A 13,435-nucleotide genomic window follows, 5' to 3' on the forward strand; every position below is an offset into this window, starting at 1 on the left:
CAGTACAACCTGGATTTGGGGAACCTAAAAAAAAAGTCTCATCTAACAATACGTAGTATAGAAACAGACTGTTAAGAGTACAGACATGGAAGCCATAGGAACCGTTGCCCACCTTCTCATTCCTTCAACAATATCCATCGAGCTTCATATGCCAGGCACCGTTCTCAGAGGAAATGATGATATCCCAGCTTTTAGGGATAATCTAGAAAGTGATCTCCCTATTGCAAATGTTATGTGGGTATTTTTTGGTACAACTGTTCAATGTAAATCAAAAAGTAATTCAATAAATTAACATGTGCTGTGGAAGATGGTAGAGAAGCTGGCAGGTTTAACAGTAGCATCAAATTATATATCCATTGTTCTCAAATTTGGTTTTAAATGAGAATCATGTGTGAGCTTTCTAAACCTACAGATGATTCACTTCCATCCTCAGAAGGTACTGGGGCACTTAAATGATTCTTATTCATCATGTCTGGGTTGGCACAATGCTATTAGTTTTTGAACCACACTTAATCTTGGTTAGGAAGGTATATACACCATAGTGTAATTAAGCAATTTCCTACTGTTGAATATTTAAATTCTTTTTAATATTTGACTATTATAAATAAGAATGCACTGAACATATTTGGACATACATATTAGTACAAATTTCTGAATAACTTACTTTATATTTATAAAAGGGAAATAACTGAGTCAAAAAGGATGTGAATTCTTTTTAAGTTCGTAATACATTTTGCTAAATTGATTTCTATAATGCTTATGCCAATTTACATTTCAAACAGTTATGTTTGCAAATGTATTTCACTGTATCCTTATCAACATTGAAGAATATCTATTTTTGCCAATTTGATAAGCAGAAATGGTACCTCATTTCAATTTGCATTTCTTTATTAGTGAAGTTGAACTTTTTATGTTATTAATCATTTACATTTATTCTCCTGTAAACAGTCTATGGCCTCTGTTGGACCAGTCTTAAATTACTCCCTTGGTCAAATATTTCAACTCAGTCTATCATTGATTTTTCCCCCTTTTTATGAGTCTATGTCTCCAATTTTATAATTGAAGCAGTAGGGAAAAATAAAAGCTCCTTTAAAGAAATTCAGTTTATTGCTAAGTTGTGAAAACATATTCCTGTACTCACTTCAAGGAAGTGCCTTCTCTGATACTGCAGACACAGAGATTCTACCATAAAATTAGAACTGCATACTTTTTCATTGCCATAATATTCGTGTGTTCCAACTTGTAGCAGGGAAAGGCAAATCTGTATTTCATTCCTTGAGGAATGGCTTTTTGCATGGCAGTTTTTAAATTTAAAAAAGAAGAAAGGAGGGCTTCCCTGGTGGCACAGTGGTTGAGAGTCCGCCTGCCGATGCAGGGAACATGGGTTCGTGCCCCGGTATGGGAAGATCCCACATGCCGCGGAGCGGCTGGGCCCATGAGCCATGGCCGCTGAGCCTGTGCGAACGGAGCCTGTGCTCCACAACGGGAGAGGCCACAACAGTGAGAGGCCCGTGTACCGCAAAAAAAAAAATAAAAATAAATTTAAAAAATAGAAGAAAGGAAAGGAAAATAAATAAAGATAAAACTCTCATCCACATTTCTCTAGAGCAGAGTAAAACAGCTGCACAAACCACGGTGATGTCACTAACACTACGGTACATATTTATGAAATGCTGCAGTCATGGAAATAGTTCAAAATACAGTAAGAATTTCATACTGTGAATGCAAAATAGTGCATTTGCAACATGATAAAACTGAGATATTTAAATCTTCCATAAAAAATGCACTGTGAACACTGAACTCAATACTGCCAATACTGCAAGTTAAATCAATGAGAATTTTATTAAGCATTTACTGCTATGTCATAAATATATATATACACACACACACACACACACACATATATATATATATCCCTCCATATATTCCAAGAAATATATGACTTGATCCCTGCCATTGGCTAGCTTAGAATCACACTACCCAAACCCATGATTTTTAAGATTAACTTTTGAGGGCAATGCCATACATTGTCAGTAAGAATGTAATTGGAATAATCTCTTATGGAAAGCAATTTTCAATATATATCAAATCCTTAAAATTACTTACACTTCTATATTAGTAATTTCACTTCTGAGAATTTATCCAAAAAAGCCCTAAATATAGGAAGAGTTTTATGCACAAATCTGTCCACAGAGGTAACATGTATACAATGAAAGAATGTCACGTTAAATGCAGTCTACAAGTTTGTTCATTCAGAATGATCCCCACTGTGTAAAGTGAAAAGACAAGCATAGAAAAAAAAAAAGCAAAATGTTAACAGAGGTTATTTATGCCTTTTATATATTTTTCCAAATTTCCTATAAGTATTAATTATAATAATAATAATGGGGTGAAGGCTTTGCTTTGAAAATGAATAAATGTATATATTGCCAATGCTGTCCCTGTTTGTTTTGGTTTTGCTCACTTGGGGTATTGCCCAAAATGGAAAGGGGAGACTTTACTGAGGAACCCTGAGACGCCAGAAGCTTCCTCCCAGTTTGAGCCCTCAGGAAGGGATATATAACGTGCCTTCATTTGGCTCTGTGGCTCCCTCCATTTTATTTAATAATCACTCTGCCCATGTAGATTTTCTGCAAGTGCTGTCTGAAGGAAAGCAGTTAGGGCCTCAAAATCCAGAAAGCGTTCATGGTGGACACTGCTGTTCTGAAGGGACTTATCACAGTGCATCAAGAGTATTCCCCACCCATCCACCCACCCAACCCTGCCTTGGGGCAGGAACCCCTTTCAAGGGGAAATATATATATATATATTTATATACACACACACACACACACATATATATATATACACACACACACACACAAATATGTATACACACACACACACACACACTTCATTCATCTGTATATCCTCTACATCTAGGTTTCCCAACCTCAGTACCATGGGCCAAATAACTCTGTTAGGAGGGGTTGTCCTCCTGTGCATTATAAGATGTTTAGCAGCATCCTTGGCTTCAATCCACTAGATGCCAGCTGTGACAACCAAAAATGTCACCAGACACTGACAAATGTCCCTGGGGGTCAAAAATCCCCATCCAGTTGAGAACCACTGCTCTACATCTAACTGGCTCCAGGGATATAGTAGATGCTCAATAAATAGTTGTTGAATTGAACAGAAAGAAGAGAGAAGAAGATTGGGGGAGAGGTTGGCCAGGAAATGAATGGGCAAAGAGCCTGAACCCAATCGTCTGCAGGACAGAGGAGATCTAAATCCAGTCTAGGTCAGTCAGATCACCATTTGGGAGCTCAGTCTCCTCAGCTGTAAATGCAGGGAGTTACACGAGAACCATAACATTCACTTACATTTCGACGACTCTAAGAACTTTGCACAAAGCCTGGAGCATAGTAGATACTCAATAAATATTTAACGATAGCATCTACTGGGCACCTATTGTGTGCCGGACTTTGGGATAAGTCTTTTACATGCATTATGTCATTTAATAGTCACAGCATCTCTCTGAGATAGGAACTAAAATGTTCAGGTCAATTTTACAGATGAGGATCACAAAGCCCAGAGAAGTTATAAAGTAACTGTGTCTGGTGATGAGATTGGAACTGAGATACACCTAACTTTGGAGCCTGCATTCATAACCATCATACATGCCACAGCACACATTACCCCAGTGCAGGCTGGTGGAAGAAAGATCTTAAAATAAATGAGAACTTATTCCTTGGAAATACACATCAAGGAAGTCAAGAATCTCAGTGTTGGCAATGAACAACCTGAGTCATCTTCTTGTCTGATCTTTACTCATGGTTTAGCAGACACTGAACAAAGTGGAGCCTTCACACTTCTCTGCAAATGCCAAATTCTACCAGAGCAGCTTCAGATCACACTGACTATCAGGGTTGGGTGGCTTTTCTTTGTTTCTGGCCATGACATCACACTCTGATGTATGCTAAGTTTGCACCTAATTCCTTGATTCCCTACACACCACATCAATCCATCAATAAGGCTCAACAGACCTACCTCTCAAGTCAGGGGCTTCTTTCCAACTTTACTATCAACATCCTACTCCAGGTCACCGTTACCTCTTGCCCACATTACCAGTATCCCTGTGCTCACTCTCATTCATCTTCTAAACAGAATGACGCCATCAAAATTTACAATCAGTCGTGTCACTCACCTGCTTTATACCCTCCAATGACTTCACCTTGCCCTTAAAATAAAAGCCAAAGTCCCTGCAACAACCTACAAGGCCCCCACTATTTGGCTCTTGCTTCCTCTTATCAACTCAGCCCCTGCCACACAGGACTTACTGCTGCTTCTCAAACATGTGCCGTGCATATTCCTGACTCAGGGCCTTTGCAGTTGGTGCTTCCTATGACTATAAACTGTCCCCTCTGACAGTTTTCCTATGTCTAGTTCCTTCTTGGTAACTCAAGTCTCAGCTAAAATGGCACCGCTACAGTAAGACCTTCCCCAACCTCACAGCAGAAATTCCTATCTCTGCCCCCCAACCATTATTACATCACTCTGTTGTATGTTCATCACAGCATTTCACTCTACATGAAAAGATCTTGTTTATTTATTTGGTTACTTTTTTATGATTCGTCTTCCTCATTTGGAATATACGCCCTAAAAGAATGATGCCTGGCACAAAGTATGTGCTCAATAATCGTTTGCTGAATGAATAAAAGTAGACAGAGACCTTATTTTACTCAATGATGTATGCACAGTGACTAGGGCAGTACTGGCCAATAGAAATATAATGTGAGCCACATACACAATTTTAAATTTCCTAGTAGTCACATTTTAAAAAGTAAAGAGAAGCAGGTTAAATTTATTTCAATAATCATTTTACTTTACCAAATGTATTCAAGATGTCATTTCAACACATAATATAAAAAATTATTAATGAGATATTTCACATTCCTTTCTTCACATCAAGCCTGTGAAATACTGTGTGTATTTTATATTTACAGAACATCTCAATTCAGACTACCACATTTCAAGTGCTTCGTAGCACAGGTGGCTTGTGGCTGCCTTACCGGAGAGCATACCTCTAGAAAAGCGTCTGGGCACATAGAAAATGGTCAATAAGTTGCTGAATGAATGAGTGAACTAAAACCTCTGAGTCAAGAACTTCTGTTAAGCCACTCCTCTACACTCCTCTACAGGAGTACTCCTGTACTCCTAGTACAACCTGCTTATGAGGCCCCAGGTAATCCAACTCAACAGGACATCCAGGTGATAACAAAGAAAATGTGCTAATCTTGGCAGTGAGGAACGAGTACTGATCAGCTGGCAACTGACTCATAAACTAGTCCACAAAATGTAAGCACCGTGCTATTTTTGAAGAAGTCAGCAACCCAGCTGGCAGAAAGAAGTAAAGTGCCAAGGAGTCTGGATTAATAAGAAAGCAATGCCTAAACAAGTAATTAAAGCATTTAGAAAGGGATTCTGCTCCACAGTCTATCAGTAGAACTGCAGGTCCCTCTGGAAATTATCCCAGACATACCATATTCTCTCAGCATCTACTGAAGGCCTTTTATGTAGTACTCTGTGGAGAAAACCCAGACCCAAAGGAATAACAGACAAAATAAGGCTGCATATGGCCATGAAATAGCAGCAGGGACCGGGCAGGAATGGCTACACCCAGCCCCTAACACACGGTCCCGTACATTGGCTGCTGAGAGAAAGTCAGTAGAATCAAGAGCCATGGACCCTAAGAACTGGAAGTGTGAGCCTACCAGAACAAGCCCATGCTTTGTGTTTCAACAAGTAACACAAAAAAGGAAGCCCAGCTTCAGGAGGAAAGACAGAGTGGCTGATATGAAGTCCTCTATACATTGGGAGAAGAAGCCCTTGTGTTTTCAAACTAAGCGTGAGAGTATCAGTTCTCCAAATAGCAGAGTCAGGTCAGCTGGGGAGAGTGGAAGATGTGAGCAGAAGTGGAGATATGATGAAAGCAAAATATATACGAAATAGAAGCCCTTTCAACGGAACCTCACTTAACCAACTCTGGCCAGATTAACCAATATTCCCTATTCCCCCTCTGAAACCCACAGGCAAATGCCAGGGCATACTGAATACCTACAGTCAACAGGCTACTCCCCAGTATTCCTGGACACCTCCACTTCTACCAGTTCTGATAACAAGGCCCAAACTGTCTACAACAAGTGTACCTACTACTACAAGTATGCAATTTGCTTAAATGTATAAAAACAATGAGATAAGACAACTAAAACAGAGTTCTTTGTTTCCATGAAAACTAAATTACACTGAGAGGACACAGTGATTTTTTTTAAGTCACTGTGGAATTAGGGATAGATTTAACAACTGTTAAAGATTGAGAATATTGTAAAAATCTAAAAGGACCCAAACGAGAAAAATGGAGATGGTTTGGTTTACATAAGAAAAATGACTCAGAATTCTAGTTAACAGAACCATACTCAAAGGAAAGGCCCAAGTGCTACACGAAAAGGAAAACTCGGTGTGCAAGAAGAAAATAAAAATTGACCATTATCCCATTACCCAGAGTCAAACACTGTTGACAGTTTTGTGTATATCTTTATAATATAAATTTATCTATTTAAAGTAAATTTATATATATATAAAGTAATGTACATATGTGTATACACACATGTATACACATGCTGGTTTTTTAATTGTTAAACATGCTGCGACATAATGTATTTTTCCTCATTAATAAATCATGAATATCTTCTGATGTCAATAAATATTTATCTACAATACTTTTTTTTTTTTTTTTTTTTGCAGTACGCGGGCCTCTCACTGCTGTGGCCTCTCCCGTTGCCGAGCACAGGCTCCGGACGCGCAGGCTCAGCGGCCATGGCTCACGGGCCCAGCCGCTCCACGGCATGTGGGATCTTCCCGGACCGGGGCACGAACCCATGTCCCCTGCATCGGCAGGCGGACTCTCAACCACTGCGCCACCAGGGAAGCCCTACGATACCTTTTTAATAGCCTTGTAGCATTCCATTTTATGGACATACATAATTGACTCAGTAAATCCCCTTCTGTTGGGCTTTTAGGTTGACTCCCATTTGTATCTGTTATCAGCAATGCTGCCACCATGGTACACAGCCTCCACAATTTCCTTAGGACATATTCTGATGGTTGTAATTTACACCAGAGAGGAGCTACCAGCTCTGCTCTTTCTGGTTCTTAAAAGGGCCATTGAGGCTGCAAGATGGATGTTGGGATGGAGCATGGCAAACTCTGCTAGTCCCGTGCTAAGGGCAGAGGCAGATCTGTAACTTTTTCTCTAATTATACACAAAATAGAACATGAGCCCTATTATCCAAGTACTCTGAGTTCTTGAAATAGATCTTTCTTAGGTATGCATCTATGAAATATTTAATACAATCTCAGCAAACTCAGTACCATCCCTATTCTGATCACTTAATACTTCTTGAATTCCCTCCCACTGGGTGTTAATGGCATTTCCATTGTATGAGTGTTTTGTGGCTTTGTCCTCAAGAAACACGTGTAATTTAAGCAGACATTTGTCATTTTCTTGGCTACACAGCATCTCAGCCCCTTTCCTTTGCCCCATGAGTCCCTCATCTGGCCTCTCAAGACACTCACTATGCCAGCTCTCCAAACAGCTAAGGTGTGGCAGCACCTAGGCATGACCAGGAAGATGTGCTTGCCTGGATCTGCACCTGTTGCCAGCAGAGAATTCTTTCTTGTTGGCAGCCAGCGGTGGTCTTGACAGATGATTCTGTAGCATGACTCATACCGTGATTCTGAACACAGAACCTCCCTGCTCTCCTGCTCATTTCCTGAGCCTCATGGCAACTCTGTTAGCTACAAATAGTCTTCCAATGAATTCCTTGTTGCAAGAGTCCATCTTTGCAGTTTGCAACTTAGAAGCCTGACTGAAATGCCTAAAATGATAGACAATTTGTGCCATAACTGTGCAATACAAAGGCCTCAGAACAAGGTGGCCCATTCCCAAACTCATGATTCTCAATATCTTGGTATTTTGTATGACTGATGAGAGAAAACCAAGGTGAGAGTTTAACCTACTAGCAACATAGTTAATCAAAGTGTATTTTCTCTTAGTGCACTAATCATCATATTTATTAAATACAAAAGAGTTATTTCCTCTCTGTGACAGTCTGGTCTTCAGTAGACACACTAGTAAAGGAAATCTCTGATGCTCATTGTGTGAACCGACCTACATATCATACATTAAAGGAACTTGAGAGATCATCTAGTCCAGGGGTCAGCAAACGTTTTCTGTAAAGAGCCAGGTAGTAAATATTATAGATTTTGTGGGCCACAAACTCTCTCTGTCATGTATTCTTCTTTTCTAAAAAACAATCCTTTAAAAACATAAAAATCGCTGGAGGCCTCACATTTCCTCACTTCAAAACTTATTTACAGAGCTACAGTAATCAAAAAAATATGATACTAACTGGACAGCCATATGTAAAACAACAAGATTAGAATACTTCCTCAGACCATATACAAAAATAAACTCAAAATGGACTAAAGACCTAAATGTAAGACCCCAAACCATAAAACTCCTAGAAAAGAACACAGAGAGAACAGTCTTTGACATAAATCGTAGCAATATTTTTTTGGATCTGTCTCCTAAGGCAAAAGAAAGATAAAAGTAAACAAATAGGACCTAACTAAACTTAAAAGCTTTTGCACAGCAAAGGAAACCATCAACAAAGCGAAAAGACAACCTACAGAATGGGAGAAAATATCTGCAAATGAATGACCAACAAGGGGTTAATATCCAAAAATATATAAATAGTCATACAACTCAATATCGAAAATAATGCAAAACTCAATCGAAAAATGGAAAGAAGACCTAAACAGACATTTTTCCAAAGAAGGCATATAGATAGCTAACAAGTATGTGAAAATACACTCAGCATCACTAATTATTAGAGAAATGCAAATCAAAACTACAATGAGGTGTCACCTCACACCTGTCAAAAGTCTACAAATAACAAATGCTGGCAAGGATGTGAAGAAAAGTGAACCCCTGTACACTGCTGGTGGGAATGTAAATTGGCACAGCTACTATGGAAAACAGTATGGAGGTTCCTCAAAAAACTAAAAATAGGATTACCATATGATTCAGCAATTCCACTCCTGGGTATATATTCGGAATAAATGAAAACACTAATTTGAAAAGATATATGCACCCACAGCAGCACTATTTACAACAACCAAGATATGGAAACAACCCAAATGTCCATCAACAAATGAATGGATTATAAATATATATGTGTGTGTGTATATATATATATATTTATTTATATACACATATATACAATGGAATATTACTCAGCCATTAAAAAATGAAATTCTGCCATTTGCAGCAAAATGGATGGACCGACAGAATATTATGCTTAGTGAAATAAGTCAGAGAGAGAAAGACAAACACTGTATGATATCGCTTATATGTGGAATCTAAAAAATCCGAATTCATAGAAACAGAGCCTAAAATGGCAGTTACCAGGTATTGGCCCTTGGGGGAAATGGGGAGATACTGGTCAAAGGGTACAAACTTCCAGGTAAAAGATGAATAACTTCTGGTGATCTAATGTACAGCATGGTGATTACAGTTAATATGTTGTATTATACACTTGAAAATTGCTAGAAGAGTAGATCTTAAATGTTCTCATCACAAAAAAGAAATGGTAATTATGTGACATGATGCAGGTGTTATCTAATGCTATGGTGATAACCATATTGCAGTATTTAAGTATATCAAATCAACATGTTGTACATCTTAATCTTATACAATATTATACATCAATTATATCTCAATAAAGTTTGAAACAATTATAAAAAAGAAAACAAGTTCTCAAAGAGATATTTGCACACCCATGTTCCTAGCAGTATTGACAATAGTCAAAAGGTAGAAGCAACCCAAGTTTCCACCAACAGATAAATGGATAAACAAAATATGGTAAATATATATAATGGATTATTTTTCAGCCTTAAAAAGAAAGGAAATTCTGACACACACTCTAAGATGAAGCTTAAAGACATCATGCTAAGTGAAATAAGCCAGTGACAAAAAGAAAAATTCTGTATGATTCCACTTATATGAGATACCCAGAGTAGTCAAATTCATAGACAAAGTAAGTAGAAAGGGGGTTGCCAAGGGCTGGTCAGAGAGAGACTGGGGAGTTTCACTGAAAAGAGTTCAGGACGTGAGTGGTGGTAATGGTTGCACAAAAATGTGGATGTACTTATGCCACTGAACTGTACACTTAAAAGTGGTTAAAACAGTAAATTTTATGTTACGTGTGTTTTACCACAATGAAAAATTAGACAGATAAATAGATACACACATACACACATACATACATATACATATATAACTCTTGGTTCACAGACCGAACAAAAACAGTCCTCAGACCTGATTTAGCCTATGGGCTACCATTAGCTGACACCTGATCTAGTCCAATGATCTCCAAACAGTGTTCCAAGGCACCCTGGAAAGAAGCTGTACCCCTGGAGGTCTGTAGAAAGGGCTCCAGGTTCCCCACCCTTGCTTCCATCAGGGCAGTTCCTCTCTTACCTGGAGTTCTACAGGCTTGACTTGAAGAAAGCTCTCTACTGCTTGAAGGTTTAGAAAACCACTGCCTAATCCACCTTCCTTGTGTTATAGAAGATAAAACAAAGGACAGAGATGGCAAGTAAGGTGTCCAGCAGAGTCAGGAACAGAACCTAAGTCCTCAGACTGTGAGCTCAGGGCCCATCCATGACACCACCCACCTCCCCCTGAGGAAGGCCACTCCCCACTAACACAGTGGACTCTGGCTTCCACTCAGCTGATCCCCTCAGACAGAAACTTAGATCCCAAAAAATTTAAGAGACTTATCCAGCACTTCTATGTGCCCAGAAAGTAAGAGAAAAGTCCAAGTCAGGATCCTGCTCTGGGGTAGGCAGAATAATAGCCCGCCAAAGATCTTCTCCTAGTCCCCGAAACCTATAAGTATGTTACATTACATGACAAAAGACACTTTCCAGATGTTATTAATGTTAAAGACCTTGACACAGAGAGGTTATCCTGGAGTTTACAGACGGGCCCAGTGTAATCAGGTGGATTCACAATCCTCAGAAACAAAGAAATATTCCCAGCTACAGTAAGTCAGAGGGCAGTGTGACGACTGAAGAGTGTCAGAGGTGGAACGCAGCTGGCTTTGAAGACGGAGGCAGGGGGCCGCAAACCAAGAGACGTGGACAGTCTCTAGAAGTCAGAACAGCAAGGAGACAGCTTCTCCCTTAGAGCCTCCAGAAAGAACCACAGCCTCACCACACCTTAATTTCAGCCCCGGGAGACCCATGTCAAACTGCTAACTTACAGCACTGTAACATAATAAATCTGTGCTGTTTTAAGCCACAAAGCGTGTGGTAGTTTCTTAGGACAGCCACAGGAAACTAATACGCGCTCTCAAATACACATGGGACAGCTTACTTACCCTGCAGTTTGTGGCTGTGAGGAGCATCTGCTCACCTGGCCCTTCCATCTTCTCCACTAATGAGCACAGTGGCCTCCTGAATACCCAGCCCTGCACCGAAGACCTGGAAATCAAACATGAGCCAAGCTGGAGATTTCCCAGGGCAAAAGGTAGTAACAGAATTTAAAAATTCAAACTACCTCTGTAAATAACAACTCATTGAGCTTGACGAGTATTTCAAAGGCTGAAAGAAAAAACCCCATCAATTCAGGATTTCTGTCCCCACATTCTGGACACTTGATTGACAAAGTCAAAGTCACAGTCATAATAATGACAAAAACATGGTCTGAAGGAGAAAGGAGGGATAAATTAGGAGTTTGGGATTAACAGACACACACTACGATATATAAAACGGACAAACTACAAGCACAGGGAACTATATTCAATATCTTGTAATACCTTATAATGGAAAAGAATCGGAAAAAGAACAGATATACAACGTATAACTGAATCACTTTGCTGTACACCTGAAACTAACGAAACATAGTAAATCAACTATACTTCAATTTTTTTAAAAAATGGTCTGGTCTATGTATGCAGAAAGTGTGTGAGTGTGTATGAGAGAGAGAGAGAGAGAGAGAGAGAGAAAGAGAGAGAGAGAGAGAGAGAGAGAGAGAGAGAGAGAGAGTGTGTGTGTGTGTGTGTGTGTGTGTGTGTGTGTGTGTGTTAGGCAGACACGGGATAGAGGGATCAGTTCAGCCAGTTCTTTTACTACACTGACTTGGTACTTCTCTCCAGATCAGAGGTCAACAAACTACCACCTTCAGGCCAAATTTGGCCCACTGCCTGGTTCTGTAAATAAAGTTTTATTGGAATATGGGCCCATTCATTCATTTATGTATTATATGGCTGCTCCCCATTACAAAGGCAGAGTTGAGTACTTGTGACAGACATCATAAGGCCCAAAAAGCCAAAAATATTTATTATTTGGCTCTTTATAGAAAAAGCCTTCTGACCCCTGAAGATTGGCTGGATCAGCTTTAAGTAAACTAGAGAAAAAGGATCTCTGAGGAAGAATAGTTCACAAGCTCACAAGAGCCTCCATCCGCCCTGTGCCGCCATGATATGAGGGGCTGTGTTTGTCTTTCTTCCCACAGCTGGTTTTGTGACTCACATCTGCTGACCCTGTTCAGCAAGGCTGAGGAACGCAACCACACACCCCAAGGAAATCCAGCTGTGGCAATCCAGCTACATTTTCCTTTGACTCAGCCGCCCCAGCATGCAAGCAGCCTCATTTGATCCATTTCTTCTAATCCATAAGTCCCCAACCCTTTCTGCCATATTTTTTTAAATATTACACTAATGTATTTTTCATTACCCATAAATCATGTTGCCCCACAGCTCTCCACCCACAGAATCAATGGCCTTTGTTGTTTCAGGGTAAGAGGAGGCAAAACCTTGAACCAAGAAATCCTGTTTTGTTTTGTTTTTTTGCTGTGTTTTATGTAAGATTTCTCAAGCTAAAGAAAAACTACTATCTGAGAAATCACTTTTGCTGAAAGAGAAAAACGTATTATTTGTATTCAAAATCATCTTTGTACATATTAAGAACAAAGCTCAGGGGACTAAGCATAGAGTTTTTGCATGAGCCACAGAATAGAGAGCACATAGGGCAGGATGTAAGGCAATTCCTGCCAGACAGAAGGAGCAGGAGGTAGACTTTCCACACATCTCATCACCTACCACGGGCTGGCCCTGGAAGACGGGGGAGAGTGAGGTGGCAAAAATCCAGATGGAGAGATAAGCAAATCCAAAAATATTTAGGCCAATGATTTAATCAATCATACCTACATAATGAATCTTCCATAAGAATCCTAAATGATGGGCTTCAGAGTTTCCAGATCAGTGAACACACAGAGGTGCTGGGAGGGTGGTGCACCTGGAGAGGGCATGGAAGCTCCACACCCTTT

The sequence above is a fragment of the Pseudorca crassidens genome, chromosome 14, assembly GCF_039906515.1.
Source record: "Pseudorca crassidens isolate mPseCra1 chromosome 14, mPseCra1.hap1, whole genome shotgun sequence".
Taxonomy (NCBI): Eukaryota; Metazoa; Chordata; class Mammalia; order Artiodactyla; family Delphinidae; genus Pseudorca; species Pseudorca crassidens.